This window comes from Bombus affinis, chromosome 1, assembly GCF_024516045.1.
Source record: "Bombus affinis isolate iyBomAffi1 chromosome 1, iyBomAffi1.2, whole genome shotgun sequence".
Taxonomy (NCBI): Eukaryota; Metazoa; Arthropoda; class Insecta; order Hymenoptera; family Apidae; genus Bombus; species Bombus affinis.
Genome location: NC_066344.1, coordinates 12,713,074 through 12,726,730, shown reverse-complemented (window position 1 = coordinate 12,726,730; position 13,657 = coordinate 12,713,074). Strand labels below are relative to the sequence as shown.

General features: G+C 39.2%; 1 long non-coding RNA gene across 2 annotated transcripts; it reads right to left on the bottom strand.

The window, feature by feature from the left end:
- Positions 1-797: 797 nt before the first annotated feature.
- On the bottom strand, positions 798-9,896 carry LOC126921499 (uncharacterized). Of its 2 annotated transcripts, none has more exons than XR_007712361.1 (3): positions 7,295-9,896; positions 4,790-6,923; positions 798-2,227 (listed from the first exon to the last, which is right to left on the bottom strand). It is a non-coding gene; the product is annotated as an uncharacterized LOC126921499 (long non-coding RNA). The 2 variants fall into 2 exon arrangements; XR_007712362.1 differs by lacking the exon at positions 798-2,227 and having other exon boundaries at positions 5,317-6,923; positions 7,295-8,544; positions 8,915-9,896.
- Between the last annotated feature and the right edge of the window lie 3,761 nt (positions 9,897-13,657).

The window sequence follows — 13,657 nt, the reverse complement described above, 5'->3', positions numbered from 1 at the left end:
ATTCACTTCATAAAAATGGTATATATAATTATATCGAACAACGTATCAATAACTGCTTTTACAATCATTCAAAAAATAATTGTAAATCGGAAATTAAAATGTTGTTTCACGTTAAAATTTACCAAAAATATGATGTGAAACTCACAGGATGCGGTAATTAAGTCTGATGCAATTAGTTGATCAATTATTGACAATTATTGACAAATAGTTTGAGAAATACTTACCTGATCCACCTACTAGTCCATTTCTACCTGTATTACTTTAAACAGTGTTCTACCGTATCGTAATTTCTCATTGTAGCTCTCAACTTATCTTCATAAAATGGAGATTTTTCTTGAAATTTGTTTTTCTTTTTTGGTAACTCATGTTTACCCAAAAAGAACATTTTGAGGTAGCACGGTTCTTAAAAGAACTGAGTAGGTTAGTAGCGAGCAGCCAAGAGGTTTTTTCTTGCACCATTAGACGCACGCGAATCCGTGTCAAAGTGCCCCCCGGCCAGCAAGAATATCTAATTACTCGGTAAACAAGTAAGCCGCCTTATTCGAGCTCGAAAGAAGCTTCTCCCTTTCTCTCAGTTGGTTTCTTTAGCCAGGTCGTTGCATCTTGGAATCTCGTACGTAGAATATCTCGTATACTATAAAATAAACTCACACTATGGGTATAAATTCGTGATGCAATTGAAACGAGAGAGATTCTATGGTTCGAGTTATGTCGAAGGTGCAGAATGATATTTTTTCCTTTAAGGTTCCCATTCGAGGAGAATCGAGTATGAAAATTTCGAAGCATCAAGGAAACGATTAATCATGTAGGATTTTATATTCGTTCAAGATTGCTACCCAATGTGCGTTCGTAAAAAGCAAGCTATTGAAAGGACTACATTGGCATAGTAAGTTATAATAATTATATGCCGATCTCGATAGTTTCCTAATCTAAACACTGCTGAAGAAATTGACGGTGAATTAAATAGGATACCTCGAGAAGTCTAGATAGGATACCTTAAAATCTGACCGGGCATTCAATAAGTTGACTAAAAATACAAATAAAATGTTGTCTTAACGCGATTAAGTTTTCATAGGTGGCCTAATCCATATGAACGAGGGGTGCACATATATATAGACGGAGAACTTCTAATTTCCTTAACTGTGACGCGAGTTATGTAGCATACCGATTCGGCTTAGGGTATAGGTAGTTAACAAGTTGCCAAACTAGATTTTCTAAAAAAACTGAGTATCCAAAGCAATTTTGTTACCCTTCATTTTTGCCTTATTTTTCACTCATACCACGAATTTATGTTCACGTCATTTATATACATATATATTATTAATTTTTGCCGGTTAAAAACAGAGATTGATTTACATAGATGTCTCATTCATACTGTTACGCAGTTTCTATATACATTAGATCATTATGTATATATATAATGTAGTATGTAATATAAAATATATAATGCAAATAAATATATAATATATATATACACTTAAACTTACACTTAACTGTACTCTATTTACTCTATATTTAATTACTTAAATTTAATCTTATAATTTAATTGCACACTCCCTCTTTGTCATTCGCACAAGTCCACTCCTCCACTATTTTTTATACATTCATTCTTTCTTCTAATCTCTACAACTATTCTGGTTCACGCTATATTTTACACGAGATTGAAGAAAATTGTAGATATACATAGGTATATATACATAGAAGGGGAGAAGTTTTAATTTCCTTAACCGTGGCACGGGTCACATATCGATTCGCGTGGATAGGTGGGTCAAAAAGGAGGCCCGCGTATAACGACTCCAATTTCCCGCTGCTCGATAAAGATGTCAAGTATGAATATTCATGACTCTCGCCAGCATTAATGCTGATAATTAGCTGCATTGTGGCATTGGCGGCATTGCGCGATTACGCGGGCTCGTTACAAAGATACAAGCTCTGCTTCTCGTTCGCGTCAAGGGCAGTTTGCACTCTATTTTCTGGGCTTACGATCGTCCGTTCTATTTCGTTTGTTTTTCCCGTCTTTCGTTTCTTTTTCTTCTCCGCCTTCTCTTTTTTTCTTTTTTTTCCTTTTCCGTCACGTTGTTCGTTCTTTGTCCCGCGTCCCCTTTAGCCGCGTTTACAATTAACGCTCCCGTTTCGAACAGCTACCGGTACTTGCGCAGCCGGTGTTAAATCTACTCGAGCGTGGCAATTCGTCCGCGATACAGAGCCGAGCTTGATCACCAACCACCTGAAAAGAATGGGAAAGAGTCACTGAAACGTTACACGACTCTTGCCAAGTATCTTTCGAACGTATAGTCGAGTTACAATTACCTTTTACATAAGTTATCATTGGACTGTTTGCGAAATTTGCAAAATGCATATAATATGCAAAAGTATATAAAATACTTAAAATGTAATACTCGTTATAACGTTTAATAGGTGAAATAAATTTCTGCTTAGGTTGCTCATAAGAATATGGATATGTATAGTCGTCATAACAATTCTTAAGAAACTTTAATTACGATCTTTATTTCTCATTTCGTATACTCGATCTGTGACTAGCTAGTTCTATTTCGAATCGATTTAATGGAGTGTTTGTTAAGTAAGATAGAAAGATATAAAACATCTATTTTCTCTCTTTTTCCTGATATTAAAAAGTTACACAATCTGCTATAACTCGCGAGCGATATACTTGTAAAATTAGCGGTGCACCAGATAACATAGGAAATGATATGGAATTATCAACCGGAAATATCTTTCCGACTCGGCTGCAAAGATTCGATAGCGTTTTTTTCTTTCGATTTTCACGCGTTCCTTTCCTATTGTAAAATTCATCACCTTCTTTATATAGAGTTTTATGGCGTTCATAGTCAATTAATGTACAATCTTTAAAATTGTGACTCTTGTTTCATGCCGTTTTCAAAGAAATATTCTGAAAGTTTCATTTTCGTCAGAGATCAAAATTATTATCGAATGATACATTAATACATACAAGTTCGTGCTATTAGGCCCGGTGCAGACAGACAACTTTTTTCCTGCTGCGTTCTCGCTGCGTCATACGTCTCTCTTTATTTCCCCAGTTAAACACAACGAGGACAGATATACGATGCAGCGAAAATGCAACGTCAAAAAGTCGCTCGTCTGCACCCGGCCTTAGCCTTCACCAGTTTCCTCGTAAATGATAGATTTGTAAGGAAAATATTCAATTCATTTTTACATTCACGATGCAGTGTAAAAATGTTCATTACCAATTAAGAATATTCGTAATTTCTTTAATACCGCGCAAGCGAAGAACAATGAAAGAAGATTTATTCAAACTATTGTATAAAAGATAGTAAAACTTTGTTCTTTTAACTTTGTTCATAAATCTACTATTTGCGATAAAAAAGCGACAAATACTCTATATATATATGAATAATAATATTAACAGTAGTATATGGGAAAAATTAGAATACAAACAACTTGCATCCGGAAGCCTTAATTTTGGTAATTACTTAATCATCACCTTGACGAGCTGCATCGTGTAATCGCTTCGAAACAGGTTGACGTCGATTAAAAATTAGGTCTGTGTTATGGGAGAGACGCGTTCCAGTGAAACTGGTTACGTCAGAGAGCTCACGACGCATCGACACTGGTGAAAGCACTCGGCGAACGTCGTAGTGCCATTCTAGAAATGCGTCTGTACAATTTCAAAGGTCGGAAAAACGGGTGGCGAGCCGCGTCCCCCTTCGACGGTCGCGTTTCACGCGACCAGATCGCGGTACACACGTGCACGTATACTTTGGCGCCCATTCTCGGTACTTTTACTTTTACTTTCATCCGGACCCCGACGACACGCTTCGCGAACCAGACAAACCCGAAGGGGACACGAACGCTCGAAATTTCTCTCTCTATAAACAGACTCATCTCGACCCTTTGCTTCGTTAAAAGAGAGTTCTAAAATCGGACAAACGGCCAAGAGTCGAGTTCATTTCAACGAAAATGAAAATAATTTTGCGATTTAACCTACACTATTACCTATGACTAGACTATGGGTGCTTAAGCGAATTTACATTTTTGTGAATGCCACTGTGGAGATAAGACTTAAACAAATTCATTTATTTCTAGCGCTAGATATTATAATTAGCCGTATACGAATATTTCAAGTATTTTGTATAGCCTTGTGAATTATGTGTATTCTGTGCATTTTGCCACTTTCAAATTTTCTATAGTTTCCCAACATTTTAACAGATTTATCTTCTTAGCGAATCAACAAATAATACATTTTATTAATTGTTTGAAAATCGACCGACAATGTATTAAAATTTGAAACGCGATATTCATCGATGCATCTATTAGTTTGAAACGTTATTGTTCGAGTCAAATATGATACAAGTTTACAAGAATCTATCTGATCTGTATTTTAGAGACTTGAAGATAGTCCGGGGATAAATAGCTTCACCGGAATGTTTCGTAAATTTTGTTCAAAAATTGTGTCATAACTTGGTTAGGGTTACGTTTATTCTCGTGGATGCCAACATTTCATTGCATATGTATTAATACGTATAACTAATATTGGTTATATAAAGGTAACCTTATATATAGTGATGATAAAATAATAATACCCACGGAATGTAGACATTATTTATGAATACGTAATTTTTATTTGTAATTTCTTTTTAATTAAATTACGTGAAAAATAAGCGATACCTTTACTTAGTTAAGCCTTAAAGATAAAGTGGCCAAATACTTTTCAGTGGCAGTGTAAGAAAATATAACTACGTAATTTTTTCGTATGTTTCTTTTCTCCACGGATCAAAAGCAACCTTACCAGTATCATTCTATCGTCGTAGAATCAAGGAGACAATTTTCATAATTTTATAATGATCGTATTTCACTCCAAATAGAGTCTTCCCTCGAAGAAATATTACGAGTAACATTGACTATTGTCGTGGATGTCCTCCTGCTCTTGTTAGGCAGAGGTAAAGTATTAGTCTCGTAAAAGTTGGCTGTCACTTTAACTTTTACTATGTACTATTCCGAGTAGTAAAAATGTTGTAGAATAAGGGATTGCAGCTTTCTCGGGTTTGCGTAAGCGTGGCGGCACGTGGCCGGCACGAATTCGTCGCAATCCCTTGTCGAGTGGATGGGGTCGGTTCTTTCAACGATGTATACACTCTTCCCGACAATAGACCACGTCAACATCTACCTGCTGCGTCGAAATTCACTTGTTACATTTCCGCTTGGGTCCGCTGTTTGCACACAATAAATCACGATTATCCGCACAGTAAGGGGTACGAAATAGACCTACAGGGCACAGGTGCAAATTTTACCCAAGGTCCCTTCTTTTCTTTACGCTAGATATTGTTTCTCTTGGAAAATGATAGGAAATGATTTTTGAACATCGTAACGACAATAGGAAACGCGTGTGTTAAGCAAAGTGCAAAGTGCATGCTTACAAATAGAGCGTAGAACGCGGTAACAGAGGACGAGTGGAATTTAAATGTGATACCATTCCAAAAAAGTTGTTCAGTATTCATGAATATTCAAGGCTGTGTCTCCGATACATCGTTTAACCTGCTTTACATATTCTTTAGGTACTACCCTTTTTGCGAGCGCATCGTGCATGCGTTTCGAGGCATATAGAACTTCTGTACAAGACATTTTATAATACAATCTTTTCTATGTGGTTACTTCAAGTGGTTATGTACAATTGATTCTTGTTGCATTAAGACGTGTAACTACATCGAAACTAACCATATTTAAAGTAGTTGATTAGTGTGAAAATATGCTTAGTACACATATTCGAATCTGTGACGATTCAATACCATACGGTTTTGGAAGGAATAATATAATCCTCTGATACCTTGCAAACAGTTATTTCCCCGGAAGTCTCATTTTCGATATCCGTATTCTTAGTACATTTAATCTTTCGTAGGCAAATCGAGTAGTTGAGAATCTAATTTAAATTTCATTCTACAATTTCTCCAAAAAGAATGTCTATTTTTATTGAGGAATATTTCAAACATTTGGCGTAGTAAAAACATTGATAACTATTTCAGGATAGCTTGAGGATCTTTTCGAAGTCGGAAACAGTAAAATAATAATGTAATAATATAATAATAAATAACAGTAAAAAAACATTCGGACATAACTAGCCAGTTTGCTTACGGAAGGTTAAATAACATGTAAATCACACGCGTAGCGTGAATGATGGCAAACTTTCTTAATAATTCTTCGCTTCTTTTTACAATATCATCCGGTGACTTCGAAAGCGATCTCCAATATAGACACGCGACCTTTTTCATTTTCTTCGGTTCTCTCGTGACTCGTGATTTCGTTTCTCTCTAGGGGACTTGGGCTGTATTTTCATTTGTCGTCAGTTTACTTATTTACCCGTGACATCTCAGTCAAATATTCTTTGTTTGTTTATTGCCAGTCTGACCGAGGACACACGCCTCTTATCCTTGTTGTCCCTATTATGCAACAATCGAGTGTTGTTCCAACTCTCACCAAGAGCGAAGAAAATCCGGTTTCCTCGCTTTCCTACAGGAATTTATGGCTCGTCCGTCGTTCTACCTGTTGCTAATGGAAAGCCGGATAATTAGTTTCTCTCTCTCTCGACTGCCTGTGAAAATCCCGTGACGAAATTACGTTGGTTACGTGTGACCGTTGTTTGTCCGAAAAGGTGTCTATTAACATTGCCATTCTATTCTCGTGATTGAGCTGGGATTTATGATAATTAGCGACGGATAATGAGCGTACGGAAGGTGGAGTGAGTGAGTCATTAGCGGACTTTACGGATTGAAGAGCAAATGTATACATACGGAATCGTTACTGAGATTATAACTCGCACCAAGCTCCGAATCAACATTTGTTTTTTCCACGATTTCAATTAGATAACGATTTTACGTTTCACGAATTCTGTTTCTCCTGCGTTCCTGTTTTTCCCGAGTAAATTGATCCTGGAATTAGATAAAAATATTGTTTGTTTTACTAATGAGAAATTTAAGTTTTGTAGAATCAGAAAATATTTGAATTACAAAGTTGTAAAAATAATGCAGTATAATATTTATCCGAGAACAAATGCTTTTTAAAGATTCTTTAAAAGATTCCGATTTTTAAGAATTAGACAAATATTTGAGATACATACGTACGTATTTATGATAAAAAAAAAAAGAAAATAAGAAATCGCGTTTATTCAAGAACAAAGTATTGTCTTCCTTTTCAAATAAAACTAGAAATATTTTGAATTACGTTATTCGGTTATTAGAAGATAGCCTTATACTATTTTTGCATTTTTACAGTTGTATATTTCATATAAATAAATACGTACCAATTTTTTCCACCAATTTTCTTCGAATAATATAAAGAAATATCATCGTTGTAATTGTTCCTCGTAATAGTAGCGCCGATTTTACGGTCTGGTTGTTCGTCACTTTTTATACGTGTACCAATTCGGTGGCGTTTGCCGGTGTGTGTTTGATCGTGTGCACATTATTCTACTGCTATACGTACACTCCCACGCCACGTTAAGACGATGGGTCGTTTCTCCTCCACGGCGGTCGCTATTGAATCGCTTGACCCACTTTGATAAACTCGCATTGGAATAACTCAATAACACCCAAGCCGAGCCAATAACAATAATTATTATTCAACGTCCCCAGCGGGCTACAGCACCGGTATAGATACGTTGGCGAATTTATCGATGCCGAACCTTCATCCCTCGTGTCCACGTCAGCTTTTACCCTCTTGCATCGTAATCATGGTACGATCGAATTCCACTGATTTTACAAATAAGTTTCAGCTATGTTGCTCATCTTATTAAAGTGCGTTTATTACTTTTAATCGTATGAAATTACATAATTCATTGACAAGACTTGAAGTAGTTATAACTAGACTGTAAATGTTTATGTACATTGAAATTTTTATAGACACAACAATCAAGCATACATTGTAAAGAGAAATTAGGTTTGGTCTTTAAATATTACGACAGGTGTATCACTTTGCATATTTTCTTATTGCATATATTCTTTCGTATCGTGCTCACTCTTATATTATGTATATCGTCTATATTACGTTATGTTATTGTACATTAAAATTTTCCATAATAAAATAAAATTGCATAAACGTTCGCAGTCTAAGCATAACAGATTTATTTCTGTATATGTAATAAGTATAACAGATTTATTTCTAATGTGTCTTTTTTAAAGTAATTGTAAAAACAATTCTTTTCTGTAGTACCGTATTACAAATTGTATTATTGGATCGTAAGTCTCCGTGTTATGATCACCGTTACTAAATGTATGCCGTTGGAAATATCCCAGCTCGCATTCCCGGTGTATTAGTAACGGCTATTATTCCGTTATTACCGATTTATTGCGAGTACATATAATTGCAATATAACACGCTTGCATAATTTCATTGTACTTGCAAATGCAAAGCAAGACGTATTTGAATGCGCGCTCGAATCGCGTCTACGCGGTCCGACTTCGAAAAGTAGACCATATACGTGTACATATCTCGCATCGCCAAATTGCTTCTCCTAACTTGTGGCGCCCTCCCAATGGTATCAACATCTAAAAGCTTGTCCAAAGGATCGCATATAAGAATTGCTATCCGTACTACTGAGCGCATGCGCGCGACATTCAAAGTAGCCGGGGTGTTAAAATGTTTAGCATCGCGGAAACGTTCGATTTATTCAGCCATGCGCGTTGAATAGGCTGGTGTAATAATTTTAAGAGAAGGGAACAATCTTTGTAACTTTTGTTTATCTCTATCGATATAGTTTGGTAAATTTACGAGCGTTCGATATGCAAACAACAACGTTCTAGGTTTCTTCGATCGATTTTTTAGGTCACAGATTCGATCTTGTTCGATATAAATTTGTTCATGCCAAAAAGATGAAATTTTGGTGGATTTGTAAGCTTATATTGGAAGATCAGATCGTACTTACTTAAACGTCGTCAAATAATAGTCGATGAAGCGTGTATAGTCGATGCCGAAATTCCTTAAGCTTTCACGAATAACTCTTCAAGGGCATGACCTAATTTCCTTAGGAAAATTCATTTACTCGTTGCGCGATACTTTGGCGTCAGCTTAATTTTCAAACGTAATTAAGGATCATTGATTCGAGCGGAAGAGGCGCGCTCGCACCTTTTATAATTCCCGCGATCGCCGCACCACGGCGTTGGTCTCGTTTCGATCAGTCGCTAAATTTAGCACTCGGGTAATATTTCTCTGGAACTTGTGCGTGCAAAAATTTCGTTTGGGAATGCAATAATGAGAGGAAGTGACTCGTTTCTTCTCCTCGGCTAAACACTGAAAATAAGAAAGCACGATTCACCGTAGTGCTTGGCCGCGGCGTTACACGGATCTCGCGATCGACGCATCGAAATCGAAAGTTTTATCATAGATCGTAAGATACTGGGCGTCCGTGTTTCCATCGATCACCGCGCCTTGGCGCTGATCGCGCTTATCACCGAAATTACCTCTCTCTTTTAAACGTCGTATAGTTCTCCCCCTCCCTTTCTCTTTTTCAATTCGACAACTCGTCCATGTCTCCATATGTCCGTCGATTCGTTCGTTCATTTGCTCGCTCGTACGTTTCTCGTGCCAGTTATGATGAATTCGATTGGGTAATACCGACGCGCCGCGGCGAGGCACGAGAAGTGACGCCACGGGACACGGTCTGTGGTTTTTAATACGCGTCCTACTTTCTGCTATCTTTCCCGGCGTCCGTGCGAGAGAACGAGCGAGCGCCGTCGGGCGAGCGAGCTAGCGCGATCGCGCGTGCATCATCCTTCCCCTCGCTCTTTGTCCCGCATGCCGCCATCCTGTCACTCTCCCTATCACTCTCTCTCGCTTCTTTCTGTTAAACCGCGTACTGCTCGGTACACGTTTGCAACCGAAGAAGCATGATGTGATTGGCGCGTGTCAGGACTTCCCCCTCTCCCCTCTTGCATCCTCCTTCTTTTTCTCGCGACTCATACTTCTGCCACGTTTACGACTTCGCGCCTCTACTTCCCCCCCTCCACTACACCCTCTTTGCCTCCCTCTACCAGTAACCACGACGCCCTCGAGAGGAACCACGAGCTACGAGTACGTATGTATGTACCGCGATATTAACAAACAGCACAGAAACGACACGGACGGCGGATAGAGTCGCGTGAACATCGCGAGGCAAAAGAGACGAACGTATCGCGGCCGCGGGGAGAAAGAGGGAGACGGAGAGCGAGAGCGCGAGATAACGCGCGACGCGCGGCACGGCGAGTTGCACAGCTAGAAGGACTGAAATTGAAAGTGGTCGTCCCACTGGCCCACTGACCTGATTACCCACTGACAATGACACGAATCCTTGCCTCCCACCGGGCTCACCCTTCCCCACTATTCCTCCCGCCCTCCTCCCCTACCCTCCTTCCCACCCGCCCTCCCTCCGCACGTCCGTGCGTCCTACTCCCTCGGTCGCGTGTACGTGGACGCAGCAGCGCCTTCTCGCACCTCTCCCGCGCACTCGGCGCAGGCGTCGCGTCGTCCCGCGTTATAGCGCGAATCCGGCGAGGACGCGATGCTTTTTATCTCTTTGAGGGATATATCGATGTGATTGTTACGTGGCGCATGCAAACACAGGGTGCTATTGGAAATAAAGGCCATCCGTGACGCTCCGCGTAAGCGCCGCTCCCGAAAGGCGTCAAGGTACGCCTAGATGCGTCTTATCTTCTTTTTTACATTTCTTTTTTATTACTATCGTCCTTAGTTTACGAACACGATGTTGAATGACCAATATGGATGGGACTTATCTAAATGTAGATTTTTAGTAATAAGAATAACGATGAAAAATAAATTCGTAGGGTCGTTAGGTAGATAACAATCGGTGTTAATTGATAAAACGAAGCGAAACCGGTGAAAAGCGGATTGTATCGCGGTTACATCTTAATCGATATTAACTGAGAAGGTACTGTAATATAGGTTAGCAAAAGGCGACTCAGATCGTTAGATAAATTTCGATCGGTGCTAACAGGGAAAAGAAGGAGCGGCGTAAAACAAACGGCCGGTTTCTTTAGCGCGTAAGAAATTGAAAGATCCGAGGGGCAGTTAGAAACTCGTAAAAACGCTTGTAGCCTGTCTTTTTTGTCACCTGTGGATTTCTCAGACTCGGTCGCATTATTACCACGGCCGTTACCTCTTGCGCAATCCTCTTCTCCCTCGCGCTCGCCTCGACGAAAGAAACGAACGACACGTGTTACAAAATGATACTCGTTGGTGCTGGACTCGTCGCGTGAATTCGCCCTCGACGCGTTTCAATAACTTTCTAATGATTTATGCAAGCGAATCGCGCCGGCTACGTGAAACGACTGGCTAACGGCGCGACGTTCTCGTGATTCGAGCGCGGTTCGTCAGCGAACCGTTTCCGTACAACCGTCATAAAATGGAACGCAATTTAAATGCGGCGTAACCTCATTGAGCCGCGCGCCAGCTGATTCTTGAAGTCACTATCACTTGGTCATGGTCCACGATCTAAACCGCATTACACATCCTCTCCAGCCTAGCGTGTTGGTCTTCCCCGTGGCCTGCTTCAATGCCAGCCTCGAACTTTCCTTTTCCCCTACGAATCGGGAGAAGAAGCGAGAATAAAAACCGTGTTCCCGGCGTCCCACGCTTAACAAGCTCGCATTAAGTCTCATTCCCTTCCAGTTAATTTCCTCGGCATGTTTCCTGTTGGACTCGTCTTACAACATACGTACTTATATGCATAATAACCGGAGCTCATCGAAACTTCCTTTGAATTTCGAACCTTTCTTCTAATAGACTTAAATAGAAATGATTGTCATATCGAAAAATTTCCATTGTTTATTATCATTCATTGATTTACGATCAGCGCATTACGATCAATTTAATCTTCGCAAGGGCGAATTTGTTAGAACTAAGAGGAGATAATTACTACTGTTCTATTTGTTTAAGATATATCTATTTATATGTGCTAAATGAGAATGAGAATATTAACCGTGCAACAATTTTGCATGGCTACAAATACAAATTTTGTAACTAGGAATCGTTGTTATCACAATGGAAACTGAATTGTATTAAAGAAATTGTAAATCTGGGTTATTTATGTATAACAACAAATTACAATTACATGGAACACAAATAAAAAATTTTAGACGTTCCCAAAAGAAATTTTCACAGTAATTTGTATAGAGCACGCGGCCAAATTCCTATGACATAAAAATAGTACTTTATCTAATAATATTAATAATCAAATATAATTTATTTAATAATATAATATAATAAATAAATTCTATTATAACACTAAAAGAATTAAGTAAAAATAAAAATCAAATTCACACATATAGTATACTATACAACATACCAAAATTTCTTAAAAAATTCGTTAAAAGAAACAAAAGAAAACAATTTTGGTCGACCAGAGTCATTTCTATGGGACAAATGAAAAATTCCCTAGACGAGGAGAACTTGGGGCAATTATACGGTTCCCTTCGATCACGAGCGATATAAATAACTCACGTAGCCTGAGCACGTGTTAATTAAGGCCTGTTGGGAACGTACAGGCCCCAGATATGTCTCCGGCAGGCCGTTTCGAGACTCGGCCCAGGCCTTCTCCACTCTCGCTTTCGGTGCGAAGGAGGCGCTTTCGGTAGGCTTTCGCAACCCTTTTCCCAACCCAACCGGCTCGAAAACATATACACGCGCTCTCACGTATCTTTCGCCTCGGTGCTCTACGTGTGTGGCTGGCCGTCTGACTGGCTGGCTGGTGTGTCCGTTGCCGAGCGGCTCTCGCACCCGCCTACTTTCGCTAGTTTGCGTAAGAAATGTATACGTACCCGGTTAGCTAATGTACCTCGCGACACACGATATCTAAGGATACCAGACGATTTTCCTCTTCCCCTTTAGATTTTTCCTCTCTCCTTTTCGAGAAGCGAATCAGCAAACATTTTCTTATCATATTCATTAATTTCGTTTCTTTTTCTGCCTCTGAATTCGAATATCTTCGAGTGATGGAATTCGAAAAGTTGCGAAACAATCGATCTTGCGCGAAAGATCTTTTATCGAATTGATTTTCGATCACGCTGGAAAACAATTCGATTAAATAAAAGAAGGAACACGTTTTAAACGAAAAGTATGTCGTAACGTTGATATCGTCGGTCTCAAATATTTCCTCAACTGATTTTTACGGTCTACTAAAAATCTTTTCGAATGTTTGAACACCGTGGAACGTATTATCTTGAGTAACGTAACTTTCATCCTCGTCCGTTTGACTCGAACCGGGTACCAGGCTCTCGGTATATATTTGACAATACGTGACTTCCCAGACGGAGATTACGTAAAAGCAGAAATTTATCGTAATATCCTCGGGCCTTCAAACAGCGAAACTATCGGCACTTTCTCGTTCCAAAGATCCTGGCCAGCCGAGTAGCAACCAGCTATGGCCAATTTTCGGTTTAAACAGATTTCGCTTTGGTCGAAAGTGAAACTGCTCTGCTCCTTCGAGCAATCTCTGTAATCTGTGCTCGTAAAAATCCTATTGTCCTCTAATTATGATCGTACTACCTTTCTTCCTTATCCCTTTTTTCTTTCGTCCCATCAGTTTCTTTATATTCTCTGGTTATTCGCGACCAGTAGAAGATATCATTTATCATTTCCAAGAAGAAGAGTCACGATGTTCGCGAAACGACGCCTC